The sequence below is a fragment of the Bufo bufo genome, chromosome 9 (genome assembly GCF_905171765.1).
Source record: "Bufo bufo chromosome 9, aBufBuf1.1, whole genome shotgun sequence".
Taxonomy (NCBI): domain Eukaryota; kingdom Metazoa; phylum Chordata; class Amphibia; order Anura; family Bufonidae; genus Bufo; species Bufo bufo.
Genome location: NC_053397.1, coordinates 140387421 through 140400913, shown reverse-complemented (window position 1 = coordinate 140400913; position 13493 = coordinate 140387421).

Genomic DNA, 13493 nt, shown 5'->3' with positions numbered 1-13493 from the left:
GGTCCATGGGGGTGGTACCATTGTTGGAAAATGTGTATAAAAGGCAATGCTTGTGTGGTCAATAAAGATTCCTGTTTAACCATCAATACGGAACCTCGTTGCAACTTTGGAACATTCTTTTGCCTGTTCCCAGAAAGGTGGATTTCGCATGGTTCCAATTCGGTGGATTCGAGTGTTTGTGGGAAGCTGCTCTCTTCGCCAGGGGAATCGCCCAAACGGTATTAACCCTCACTATACAGGGTTATACCGAAACACAGGGTTCCAAGCCAGAGAGGGAGCGTGAGAAAGAGATACCACATCCAAGGGTGGTCAATGGATGAAATTAAATGTTGCTCAAGAGGAAAAGTGGGACAAATTATTGAAGCCAAAGCTTACAAGTAAAGGAGGTGGCTCCCGTCAATTAAAGAAGAATTTTTGAAATTTTATTCCCTGTCCCCTATGCAGAGCAGGGGTTTGTATACGGCAAAATGTCACATGACAATGTAACAGACGATTTTTTTTAATTTATGTCCCTGTCACCTATGCAGAGCAGGGGTTTAATCACGGCAAAAATGGTCAAATGTCACCCAAGAATGTAACAGACAAATTTGTGAAATTTGTTTACCTGTCTACTAGGTATAGCAGGGGTATATCACACCCAAAAATTTGAGAATTTCACCCGAAAATGTAGCAGACAAATTAATGAAATGTTTTTACATGTCTACTAGGTATAAGCAGGGGTATATCACAGCCAAAAATTGGTGAATTTCACCCGAGAATGTAACAGACAAATTAGTAAAAGGACATAAAATACGTACAAATAAAAAAAAAATAAACTTGAGATTTATGATGTGGAGGTCCATACGGAGTAGGAGTTTGAGGAGGCGGTGGACGTAGCGGTTTAGGTGGAAGCAGCAGTGGAGGAGGACGAGGTAGCCAACACTGTTTTTTGGTTTTAATTATATATATATATATATATATATATATATATATATATATATATATATATTTATATTTATATTTATATTTTTTTTTTTAATTAGGTTACACTCCAAAAGAGTGGGAAATATCCAAAATACAACAATGAGCAATTGCGCTGTAGTATAACAATGGCTGGGTAAGGCCGGTATACATGTCTATTCTGCACAAGGTACGGACAAGTCCTGTGGGATCCAAGCCTCGTTCATTTTATCTTTCAATAAATCTTTATTGGTTTTTGCATAAGTCAAAGAAAACAATATTCCAAGGAATCGTACATATTACCCACATAACGGGTCATATTATGTTAGTATGTAAATTATTCATAGGAGCAAGATGTCAACATGTACTCCATTAGTTACATCTTTATGACAGTTGGTATAGCCTCAGTACATTCCAGTGGCAATATCTAACACAGTGAACATGGGAAATAGACAAATGCAAAGGGAAAAATAAGGGGAGAAATAAAAGGAGTTTGGCAGAGATTATAAAGAAAGGCCAAAACTGTAAGGTGTACATCCTAAGTAGCATTCTGTTCAAACATTTCCATGTGTACCCAATTAGCATCTATGTCATAGTTTAATAATGACAATATGTCAATCCCCAGGTGGGTTGCTCCATTGCGCCCATTCTTTTTCAAATCTGCAAAGCGCGAAGCCTTTATGTGCGATCATTTTTTCAAAAGACCTGGTAGTATCTACTGAATTAATGATTTCCTGTACAGTCGGGATATTTATGCTTTTCCAATATCTGGTTATAGCTAATTTTGTGGCCAGGAACAGATGCATGGCTATGGTCCTAGATTTATACGGTATTTCCGTTATGTTAATAAAAAGTAAAGCCAAAGCTGGGTCTCTGTCCAGTTTGCGTCCAGCTACCTTTCCCACTAATTGGAAAATGCTTGACCATAAGTCAATCAGTAAAGGGCAGCTCCATAATATATGTACCAAGGTCCCTCTATCACCACATCCTCTCCAGCATAGCGGCTCCACACCTGGATAAATACGGCTCAGTCTCAGAGGAGTAAAATACCATCTGAGTAAAGTTTTCGAGTAAGCTTCAAGATGTGATACACATTTCAGTCGTTTAGTTGCGTAGATAATAGCTGTGGACCACTGCGCTGGGGGGATACTGCGGTCTAAATCTTGCTCCCAAGCGATGATGGGCGATGTTTTTACAAAGGAATTTTTGTTTCCCAGGTACGTATAGAGAGGGCGTATTCCCTTCCACTTGGATTGTGGGAGGTTCCATTGAGTTAGGAGCTCAACGTGTGAGTGAACTTCAAGCTTAGGGTTAGTAGCTAATAGATGGCGAATCCTCAAATACTTATAAAAGTCGCTTTTGTGTATGTTGAAGCGGTTTTGCAGGTTTTCAAATGAGTCTAGGACCCCCATCTGTAGCAAGTCAGCTACTGTTGTTACCCCTCCCTCCCTCCATTTCTCTAAGGAGAGATCAGGAATTAGGCATTGCAGTGACTCTATAGGGGTTATTTTCGCTATGGAAGCGGACATTCCACGACCCCCACTATGATATTTTTTCCAGAACTTCAGGGAAGTGGCGAGTAAATACGGAAGGGACCGTGACGGTATCCCCTTGAAAAGGGAGGCTAACAGTATTGCTTTTAAGTTATGGGTTGGAGCAAGGGTTTGTTCTATGTGTACCCAATGTTTGGGATTGTCAGCGGCCCACCATTCCTTGAGTTGTTGAACTCTAGTGGCCAAGTAGTAATCATAGATATTCGGGAGGTTTAGGCCGCCCACTTTCTTAAATTTGGACATAATTGACTTAGCAATGCGAGGTGGACCTTTCCTCCAAATAAACCTATTCAGTAGCTTAGTGGCCGTATTAAAAAATGTATTGGGGAGGTCTACTGGGAGAATTCTGAATAAATATAGGAGCTTTGGGAGCACATGCTGTTGAAAGGCTGCTATCCTGCCTAACCATGAGAGCTCTATTTTCGATATACTGTCCAATTCTTTTTGAAACTCTAAGAGGAAGTTGGGAAAGTTTGCCTCATATAATTTTGCTATGGTGGGGGTAAGCTGAACCCCAAGGTATTGGACTCCTGCAGTCTGCCAATCCCAGGGGTAAGTTTGTTTTAGCTGGTTTAGGGTGTGGTTAGAGATGAAAAAAGGGAGGGCTTGGGACTTACTCTCATTTAGTTTATAAAATGATAACGATCCATAGGTGTGAATGATCTTTTTCACTTCATGAAGGGATGTGGTTGGGTTGGTTATGGAAAGGATTATGTCATCCGCATACAAAGAGAGGATGTGTTGCCTGTCACCTATCCTGATTCCTGATATATTCTCGCTTTGTCTAATAGCCTGCGCTAATGGTTCCAGGGATAGAATAAAAATGAGGGGGGAGAGGGGGCACCCCTGCCTTGTACCGTTTGAGAGATTGAAAGGATCTGACAGCACCCCATTGGTTAAAACACGGGCAGCAGGGCCCTTATATAGTGCACCAATAGCCCTGATGGTAGCATCAGGAAAGCCCATCTTTTGGAGCACCGAGAAGGCAAACGACCAGTTCACACGGTCGAATGCCTTCTCAGCGTCCAACGTGAGGAACACTGCAGGAATTCGCTGTTTGTTGACTCTGTCAAGGAGGTTTAGTACTCTTCTGGAGTTGTCAGTGATTTGCCTCCCCGTGACAAAACCGACCTGGTCAGGGGCTATCAAGGATGGGATGTTCACCGCCAATCTATTCGCAAGCAGTTTGGCGTAGATTTTTAGGTCAGTGTTGAGGAGGGAAATAGGACGGAAGTTTTGGGGGACAGTGGGTTCTTTTCCAGGTTTAGGTAAAGTGACGATAGTGGCTTCCAGCATCTCTTTAGGCATATAACCATCTAACATGGTCCTTGCTAAGGATGAGTAAAGATGCGGACCTAGAATATCTGTAAAAAGCTTATAATAGGAGTTGGACAAGCCGTCCGGTCCAGGACTTTTATGATGGGGAAGCTGCTTGATAATACTTTGTACTTCCTCTAGTGTGATGGGCAAACAAAGTTTAGTTTTTTGCTCTTCTGACATGGAAGGCAATGATAGGGAGTCAAGGAAATTACAGATGACCTGTTCAGAAGGTTGAACCACCTCCTTATTATCAGTTAGATTATATAACTGCGAATAAAAGGACCTGAACCTATTTGCTATCTCTTTAGGGTCAAATAATTTATGAGTTTTGGAGGGATTCCAGAGAAAAGCAATCCGGGAATTCTGGGCTTTACGTTTGATTCTATTGGCTAATATTTTCCCTGCTTTATTTGCTTGAGAATAATACATGGCTTTAGTTTTTTTCAAGGACAGCTCATATTTATGCAGCATGTGCTCCCTTAGCTGAGACCTGAGAGAGCATAGCTCTTCTGAATAACTAGGAGTAGGTGATGCTTTATTCAGAATCTCCAGTGCACGGATTTTGTTTAATAGGTATGTGGTGAGGTGCTCTCTTTTCTTTTTAGCTCTGTGCCCAAGTTTAATAAAAATGCCTCTCACAAAGGCTTTGTGTGCTACCCAGGTGATAGATGGGTTATCCACTGAGCCTACATTATTTTGAAAGTATTCAGATAATGCGACTTTCACCTCTGCTTGGCAATCCAAGTCAGCTAGTAAGTATTCATTTATTCTCCACGTCGAGTTCGAAGGGCGGTTATATTGTTCTGAGAATGTTACTGAAACGGGGGCATGGTCTGACCACGATATCGTTCCAATGTCTGAGCCAGTGGTGGACGATAGAGAATCTCTATCAACCAACACAAGGTCTATGCGAGAATACGACATATGTGAGGGGGAGAAATAGGTGTAGTCTCGTTCTGTGGTGCCTCGTTCATTTTAATGAACGTGAGCTTGTCCACATTGGCTGTGGACAGGCGGCTGCGCTTGTCTGTGATAACACCCCCTGCCGTGCTAAACACACGGTCAGACAATACACTGGCTGCAGGGCAGGCCAGCACCTCCAAGGCGTAAAGGGCAAACTCAGGCCATGTGCCCAATTTGGAGACCCAGAAGTTGAAGGGGGCAGACCCGTCATTCAGTAAGTGTAGGTTGCTGAAATGTTGCCTCCTGCTAAGACGTTCCATATCAGCTGCTGGTGCTGGTTGTGGCGTGCTTACAAAGCATTTCCACATTTTGGCCATGCTAACCCTGCCTGGCGTTGGCGACCTCTTTCTGCTCCTCTGCCTTCGCCTTGTGCTTCCACTGTGCCCCCGCTGCCAGGTGGGAAGGCCACCAGCAGCGCGTCTACCAGCGTGCACTTGTACTCGCACATCTTACTATCACGCTCCAGTGACGGAATTAAGGACGGTACGTTGTCCTTGTAACGGGGATCCAGCAGCGTGGCCATCCAGTAATCAGCACAAGTTAGAATGTGGGCAACTCGGCGGTCGTTGCGGAGACACCGCAGCATGTAATCGCTCATGTGTACCAGGCTGCCCAGAGGCAACGAAAAGCTGTCCTCTGTGGGAGGTGTATAGTCTGTATCCTCTGTATCCCCCCAGCCACGCACCAGTGATGGCCATGAGCTGGTTTGGGTTCCACCCTGCTGTGAACACAGTTCCTCCTCGTCATCCTCCAGAACTGTGTCCTGGCTGGATAATTGTGTATTTGGCGTTTGTGGGTGCAGGAACCCACCCTCGGAGCCACTTGTGAATGACTGGCCGGAAACCCTATGAAATGATCCCTCTTCTTCCTCTTGTGCCACATCCTCTTCCATCATCTCCTGAAGCGTTTTTTCAAGGAGGCATAGAAGTGAGCAGCAGCAGGGTGAGAACGCCTAAAGCATGCACAAACGGCCCGCACTTTATGCAGCAGCTCTGACATATCGGGGTAATTTTTAAGGAACCTCTGTACCACCAAATTTAGTACATGCGCCAGGCAAGAGATGTGGATCAAACCGGCTAGTCCCATAGCTGCTACGAGATTTCGCCCATTATCGCACACCACCAGGCCAGGCTTGAGGCTGACTGGCACAAACCACTCATCGGTCTGTTGTTCAAGGCCCGTCCGCAGTTCCTGCGTGGTGTGGAGTTTGTCCCCCAAACAGATACATTTTAAAACTGCCTGCTGTCGTTTACCCCTGGCTGTGCTGAAATTGGTAGTTAAGGTGTTACGCTGACCAGATGACGAGTCGGTAGAGGATGAGGAAGCGGAGTAGGAGGAGGAAGTAACAGGAGGCAAACTGAAGCGCCCTGCAATCCTCGGTGGTGGAAGGACATGCGCCAAACTGCTATCAGGCCCAGCCGCCACTGCATTTAGCCAGTGTGCTGTTAAGGAGATGTAACGTTCCTGACCGTGCTTACTGGTCCACATTGAGAACGTTTTTGCCTCTCTTCAGGCTCTGATTGCACAGCGTGCAAACCACTCGTGTCTTGTCGTCAGCACATTGTCGGAAGAACTGCCACGCCAGGGAACTCTTTGGAGCTGGCTTTGGTGTGCTCAGTCCCTTGCTGCGGTGGGCAGTAGCAGGCGTACTGTCTAGGGGACGGTCACTCCGCTTTTGCACCCTGCTCCCTCTTCTGCTGTGCTGGTGGCTCTGTGCGACCACCACCTCTTCCTCCGAACTACACAGGTCACTCGCATGACCTTGATTCCATGTGGGGTCGAGGACCTCATCGTCCTCCACATCATCTACCACCCAGTCTTCACCCCTGCCCTCCTTGTCGGTCTGCACACTTTCGAAAGCCACAGCAGTTGGCACCTGTGTTTCGTCACCATCCAAGACATGCTGTGATGGTCCTCCCATGTACTAATCTTGAAACATAAGTGGTTGGGCATCGGTGCACTCAATCTCTTCCACTTCTGGGGCAGGGCTAGGTGGATGGCCCTGGGAAACCCTGCTAGCAGAGTCATCAAAAAGTAGAAGAGACTGATGCATGACTTGGGGCTCAGACTGCTTGGCTGATTTGCAAGGGGGTGAGGTGCCAACTCTGGTCTTTCAGCAGGAGACTGGGTGGGAGACAATGTAAAGGAACTGGAGGCACTGTCAGCAACCCAATCTACTATCGCCTGTACTTGTTCTGGCCTCATAGAGCCGCATGAGGACCGACCAAATACCGCTGAAGGTTCTGTCGCCTACTCGCACCTGAGGAAGGTGTTTCACTTGTGCGTGTAGCTGGCACAGATTGACCACATCCTCTCCATGCAACAGGAGCTCCACCAGCAGCAGCACGATTGGGGCCACGTCCCTTTTTTGACGCTCTCCTGATATTTCTCAAATTTTGAATCTTGCCAAAAATGATTTTTTTAAATTTAATAACAGAATAGAACACCAGTATCTAATGCGTGTATCGCACACTGACAGATGCAGCAAAGGCCGCAGATTTATTATTTTGCCAAAAATGGGTGTTTTTTTTATAAAAGAATAGAACACCAGTATCTAATGCGTGTATCTCACGCTGACAGATGCAGCAAAGGCTGCAAATTAGTTTTTTTTTAACCCCTTATGGACCGGGCTCATTTTCACCTTAAGAACCAGGCCATTTTTTGCAAATCTGACCAGTGTCACTTTATGTGTGAATAACTTTAAAATGCTTTTACTTATCCAAGCCATTCTGAGATTGTTTTTTTCGTCACATATTGTAGTTCATGACACTGGTAAAATGGAGTAAAAAAAATTCATTTTTATTTATAAAAAAAAATACAAAATTTACCCAAAATTTTGAAAAATTTTCAAATTTCCAAGTTTCAATTTCTCTACTTCTATAATACATAATACGTCCAAAAATAATTATTACTTTACATTCCCCATATGTCTACTTCATGTTTGGATCATTTTGGGAATGCCATTTTTGGGGGGACGGGACATTACAAGGCTTAAAAGTTTAGAATCAAATCTTGAAATTTTTCAGAAAGGTACCAAAACGCACTTTTTAAGGACCAGTTCACTTTGTGATGCTTACATAATAGAAACCACCCAAAAATGACCCCATTTTGGAAACTACACCCCTCAAGGTATTCAAAACTGATTTTACAGTGTTCCACAAGAGTTATTGGCAAATGGAGATGAAATTTAAGAATTTAAATTTTTTGGCAAATTTTCCATTTTAATCACTTTTTTCCAGTAACAAAGCAAGGGTTAACAGCCAAACAAAACTCAATATTTTTTGCCCTGATTCTGTATTTTATAGAACCACCCCATATGTGGTCGTAAACTGCTGTATGACCAAACGGCAGGGCGCACAAGGAAAGGAATGCCATCTGGTTTCTGGAAGGCAGATTTTGATGGCCTTTTTTTGACACCATGTCCCATTTAAAGAACCCCTGATCAGGGCCGGCGCTATAATAAGGCAGACCAGGCGGCTGCCTTAGGGCGCAGAGAGTGGGGGGGGGAATGAAACATTTTATTTTTTAAATACCCCGTATTTTTCGCCCCTGGGTCTTATGGGACGAATACTAATGAAGCGCTTCCATTTTGAAAGCGCTTCATTAGTACCGGAGGACCGGGAAGGATCTGTACTCACCGCTTCCTGGTCCTCCGCTCGGCTGTCTGCTGTAAAGGGCTGCACACCTCACTGTGCGCAGCCTTCACAGCTGACAGCCGAGAACCAGGATGAAGAGAGAAAGCACTGGTGGTGAGGAGCAGCAGCGTCCTGGAGCAGGAGAGGTAATTTATTTTTTTTATTTTATTTGAGCTGATGGCTGACAAGGGGGGGCATGATGCCTAACATGGGGGCGCATGATGGCTGACATGGGGGCGCATGATGGCTGACATGGGGGCGCATGATGGCCGACATGGGGGGCGCATGATGGCCGACATGGGGGGCGCATGATGGCCGACATGGGGGGCGCATGATGGCCGACATGGGGGGCGCATGATGGCCGACATGGGGGGCGCATGATGGCTGACATGGGGGCGCATGATGGCCGACATGGGGGGCTGATCTGAGGCATTGGGGGGCTGATCTGAGGTCTGATTAACATTGGGGGTCTTATTGCTGGTCTGACCTGAGGTGCAATGGAAAATATTTTTTTCTTATTATCCTCTAAATCCTAGGTGCGTCTTATGGGCTGGTGCTTCTTAGAGGGTGAAAAATACGGTCCTCAAACCAGCGATTGTCTGAAGCAGAGAGAAGATACCAGGACCACACAGAGGAGAAGCCAGCGGCTGCAGTGGGGACCAGGGCCAGGTGAGCTGTGAGGGGGGGGGGCACGAAAATGTAGCTTCGCTTGTGTTGGCAAAATTCCATGCACCTGCCCTGCCCCTGATGCACCCCTAAAGTAGAAATTCCATAAAAGTGACCACATCTAAGAAACTAAACCCCTCAAGGTATTCAAAACTGATTTTACAAGCTTTATTAACCCTTTAGGTGTTCCATAAGATTTAATGGAAAATGGAGATAAAATTTCAGAATTTCACATTTTTGGAAGATTTTCCATTTTAATAATTTTTTTCCAGTAACAAAGCAAGGGTTAACAGCTAAACAAAACGCAACATTTATTACTCTGATTCTGCAGTTTGCAGAAACACCCCATATGGGGTCGTAAACTGCTGTACGGGCACACAGCAGGGCGCAGAAGGAAAGGAACGCCATTTGATTTTTGGAAGGCAGATTTTGCAGGATTGGTTTTTAGACATCATGTCCCATTTGAAGCCCCCTGATGCACCCCTAGAGTAGAAACTCCAAAAAAGTGATCCCATTTTCAAAACTAAGGGATAAGGTCCCAATTTTGTTGGTACTATTTTAGGGTACATATGATTTTTGGTTGTTCTATATTACACTTTTTATGAGGCAAAGTAACAAAAAATTTCAATTCTGAAATGTAATCTCCATTTGCCATTAACTCTTGTGGAACACTTAAAGGGTTAACAAAGTTTGTAAAATCTGTTTTGAATACCTTGAGGGGTTTAGTTTCTTAACCCCTTAAGGACCGGGCTCATTTTCACCTTAAGGACCAGGCCATTTTTTGCAAATCTGACCAGTGTCACTTTAAGTGCTCATAACTTTAAAACGCTTTGACTTATCCAGGCCATCCTGAGATTGTTTTTTCGTCACATATTGTACTTCATGACACTGGTAAAATGAAGTCAAAAAAATTATTTTTTTTGCACAAAAAAATACCTAATTTACCAAAAAATTGAAAAAAATTAGCAAATTTCAAAGTTTCAGTTTCTCTACTTCTGTAATACATAGTAATACCCCAAAAAATTGTGATGACTTTACATTCCCCATATGTCTACTTCATGTTTGAATTGTTTTGGGAATGATATTTTATTTTTTGGGCATGTTATAAGGCTTAGAGGTTTAGAAGCAAATCTTGAAATTTTTCAGAAATTTACAAAAACTCAATTTTTAGCGACCAGTTCAGGTCTGAAGTCACTTTGCGAGGCTTACATAATAGAAACCACCCAAAAATGACCCCATCTAAGAAACTACACCCCTCAAGGTATTCAAAACTGATTTTGCATACATTGTTAACCCTTTAGGTGTTGCACAAGAGTTATTGGCAAATGGGGAGGAAATTTGAGAATTTCATATTTTTGTCAAATTTTTCATTTTAACCCATTTTTTCCACTAACAAAGCAAGGGTTAACAGCCAAACAAGATTGTATCTTTATTGCCCTGACTCTGCCGTTTACAGAAACACCCAATATGTGGCCGTAAACTACTGTACGGCCACACAGCGGGGCGTAGAGTGAAAGGTGCGCCGTTTGGTTTTTGGAAGGCTGATTTTTATGGACTGGTTTTTTGACACCATGTCCCATTTGGAGCCCCCTGATGCACCCCTAGAGGAGAAACTCCCTAAAAGTGACCCCATCTAAGAAACTACACCCCTCAAGGTATTCAAAACTGATTTTACATACGTCGTTAACCCTTTAGGTGTTGCACAAGAGTTATTGGCAAATGGAGATGAAATTTGAGAATTTCATTTTTTTGCCTAATTTTCAATTTTAACCCATTTTTTCCACTAACAAAGCAAGGGTTAACAGCCAAACAAGACTGTATCTTTATTGCCCTGACTCTGCCGTTTACAGAAACACCCCATATGTGGCCGTAAACTACTGTACGGCCACACAGCGGGGCGTACAGTGAAAGGTGCGCCGTTTGGTTTTTGGAAGGCAGGTTTTGCTGGACTGGTTTTTTGACACCATGTCCCATTTGAAGCCCCCTGATGCATCCCTAGAGTAGAAACTCCAAAAAAGTGACTCCATTTTAGAAACTACGGGATAGGGTGGCAGTTTTGTTGGTACTAGTTTAGGGTACATATGATTTTTGGTTGCTCTATATTACACTTTTTGTGCAGTAAGGTAACAAGAAATAGCTTTTTTGCCACGTTTTTTTTTTTTGTTATTTACAACATTCATCTGACAGGTTAGATCATGTGGTAATTTTATAGAGCTGGTTGTCACGGATGCGGCGATACCTAATATGTTTACAATTTTTTTTACTTATGTAAGTTTTATACAATAACTTCATTTTTAAAACCAAAAAAATGTTTTAGTGTCTCCATAGTCTAAGAGCCATAGTTTTTTCAGTTTTTGGGCGATTATCTTGAGTAGGGTCTCATTTTTTGTGGGAGGAGATGACGGTTTGATTGGCACTATTTTGGGGTGCATATGACTTTTTGATCGCTCGCTATTACACTTTTTGTGACGTAAGATGCTTTTTTTACACCGTTTTTGTTTTTATTTTTTTACGGTGGTAACCTGAGGGGTTAGGTCATGTGATATTTTTATAGAGCCGGTCGATACGGACCCGGCGATACCTAATATATATACTTTTTATTTTATTTATGTAAGTTTTACACAATGATTTCATTTTTGAAACAAAAAAAATCATGTTTTAGTGTTTCCATAGTCTAAGAGCCATAGTTTTTTCAGTTTTTGGGCGATTATCTTGAGTAGGGTATGATTTTTTGCGGGATGAGATGACGCTTTGATTGGTACTATTTTGGCGTACATGCAACTTTTTTGATCACTTTTATTACCTTTTTTGGGAAGTAAGGTGGGCAAAATTTCAATTTTCTCATAGTTTTTATTTTTTTATTTTTATGGCGTTCACCGTGCGGGGAAAGTAACATGACCGTTTTATAGATCAGGTCGTTACGGACGCGGCGATACCTAATATGTGTAGTGTATTTTATTTTTTTAATTTTTATTCAGTGATAAATGTTTTTTTTTTTAATCTTAACTTTTTTCACTTTTTTTTACATTTTTGTGACCCAGACCCACTTGGTTCTTGAAGATCCAGTGGGTCTGATGTCTGTATAATACAGTACAGTACAATATATATTGTTCTGTACTGTATTTTACTTACACTGAACAGATCTATGCTTTTAGCACAGATCTGTTCAGCACCATGGACAGCAGGATGCCTGAGCAGGCGTCCTGTTGCCATGGGAACCTTCCCCGTCTGCCACAACTTCGCAGACGGGGAAGGGTAAGCACAGGGCTGAGGGGGGCTCTCTGGGGGCTCTCTCCCTCTCCATCGGGGGGCTGCAAAGGCACAGCAGCCCCCCGATGGAGAGGGAGGGAGCTCCCTGACCGATGACAGTTAACTTTTTCCATACAGCGGTCCGTACGGACCGCGGTATGGAAAGGGTTAAACGGCTCACATCTTCACAGATGTCAGCCGTTTATACCAGGGTGCCAGCAATGTGCTGGCACCCTGGTATACCCACTAGAAACCAACGATCGTTCATGGGGAGGCGGGCGGGGGATCGCGATCCCGCCTGCCGCACCGCCCGCCTCCCGCAACGCCCCCACCGCATGCGACACCCCACCCTCCGGCATAAAATCGTGCAGGGGTGCAGGGGGGGGTGAAAAATATTTATTTCAGCCACTCTAAAGTTTCTGATCGCCGCGGTCAGGGACCGCGGGGATCAGAAACTGCAAAAAGCGCAGCAAACCGCAGGTCTGAATTGACCTGCGGTTTGCTGCGATCGCTGATACGGGGGGTCAAATGACCCCCCCCCTCATTGTTACGGGATGCCGGCTGAATGATTTCAGCCGAAATCCCGTTCCAATTAAGCCCTGGGGCGCCGGAATACAGATTTTAAGTCAGGACGTACCGGTACGTCCTGGGTCCTTAAGGACTCGGGAAATAGGGCGTACTAGTACGTCCTGGGTCCTTAAGGGGTTAAATGGGGTGCATCAGGGGGGGCTTCAAATGGGACATGGTGTCAAAAAACCAGTCCAGCAAAAACTGCCTTCCAAAAACCATATGGCGTTCCTTTCCTTCTGCTCCCTCCCGTGTGGCCATACAGTAGTTTACGACCATATATGGGGCATTTCTGTAAACTACAGAATCAGGGCAATAAATATTGAGTTTTGGAAGAAAGGATATAGGACGGCTCTACCTCCGATTTAGGATGGCCAGGTGCACCAATCTGATGTCGCACCAAAATTGAATATCAAAGAAATAGATGGGCACTCTAATATCCGGAACACAAATGTAGTATAATCACACTATTTAATAATCCATATAATAAAATCGATACATATAATAAATTCCAGATGCGTAAAGATATATATAAGAACAATCTAGTTAATATCTCCAATATCTGTAAAATACCTGTAAACACTACACGATAAAATAAACA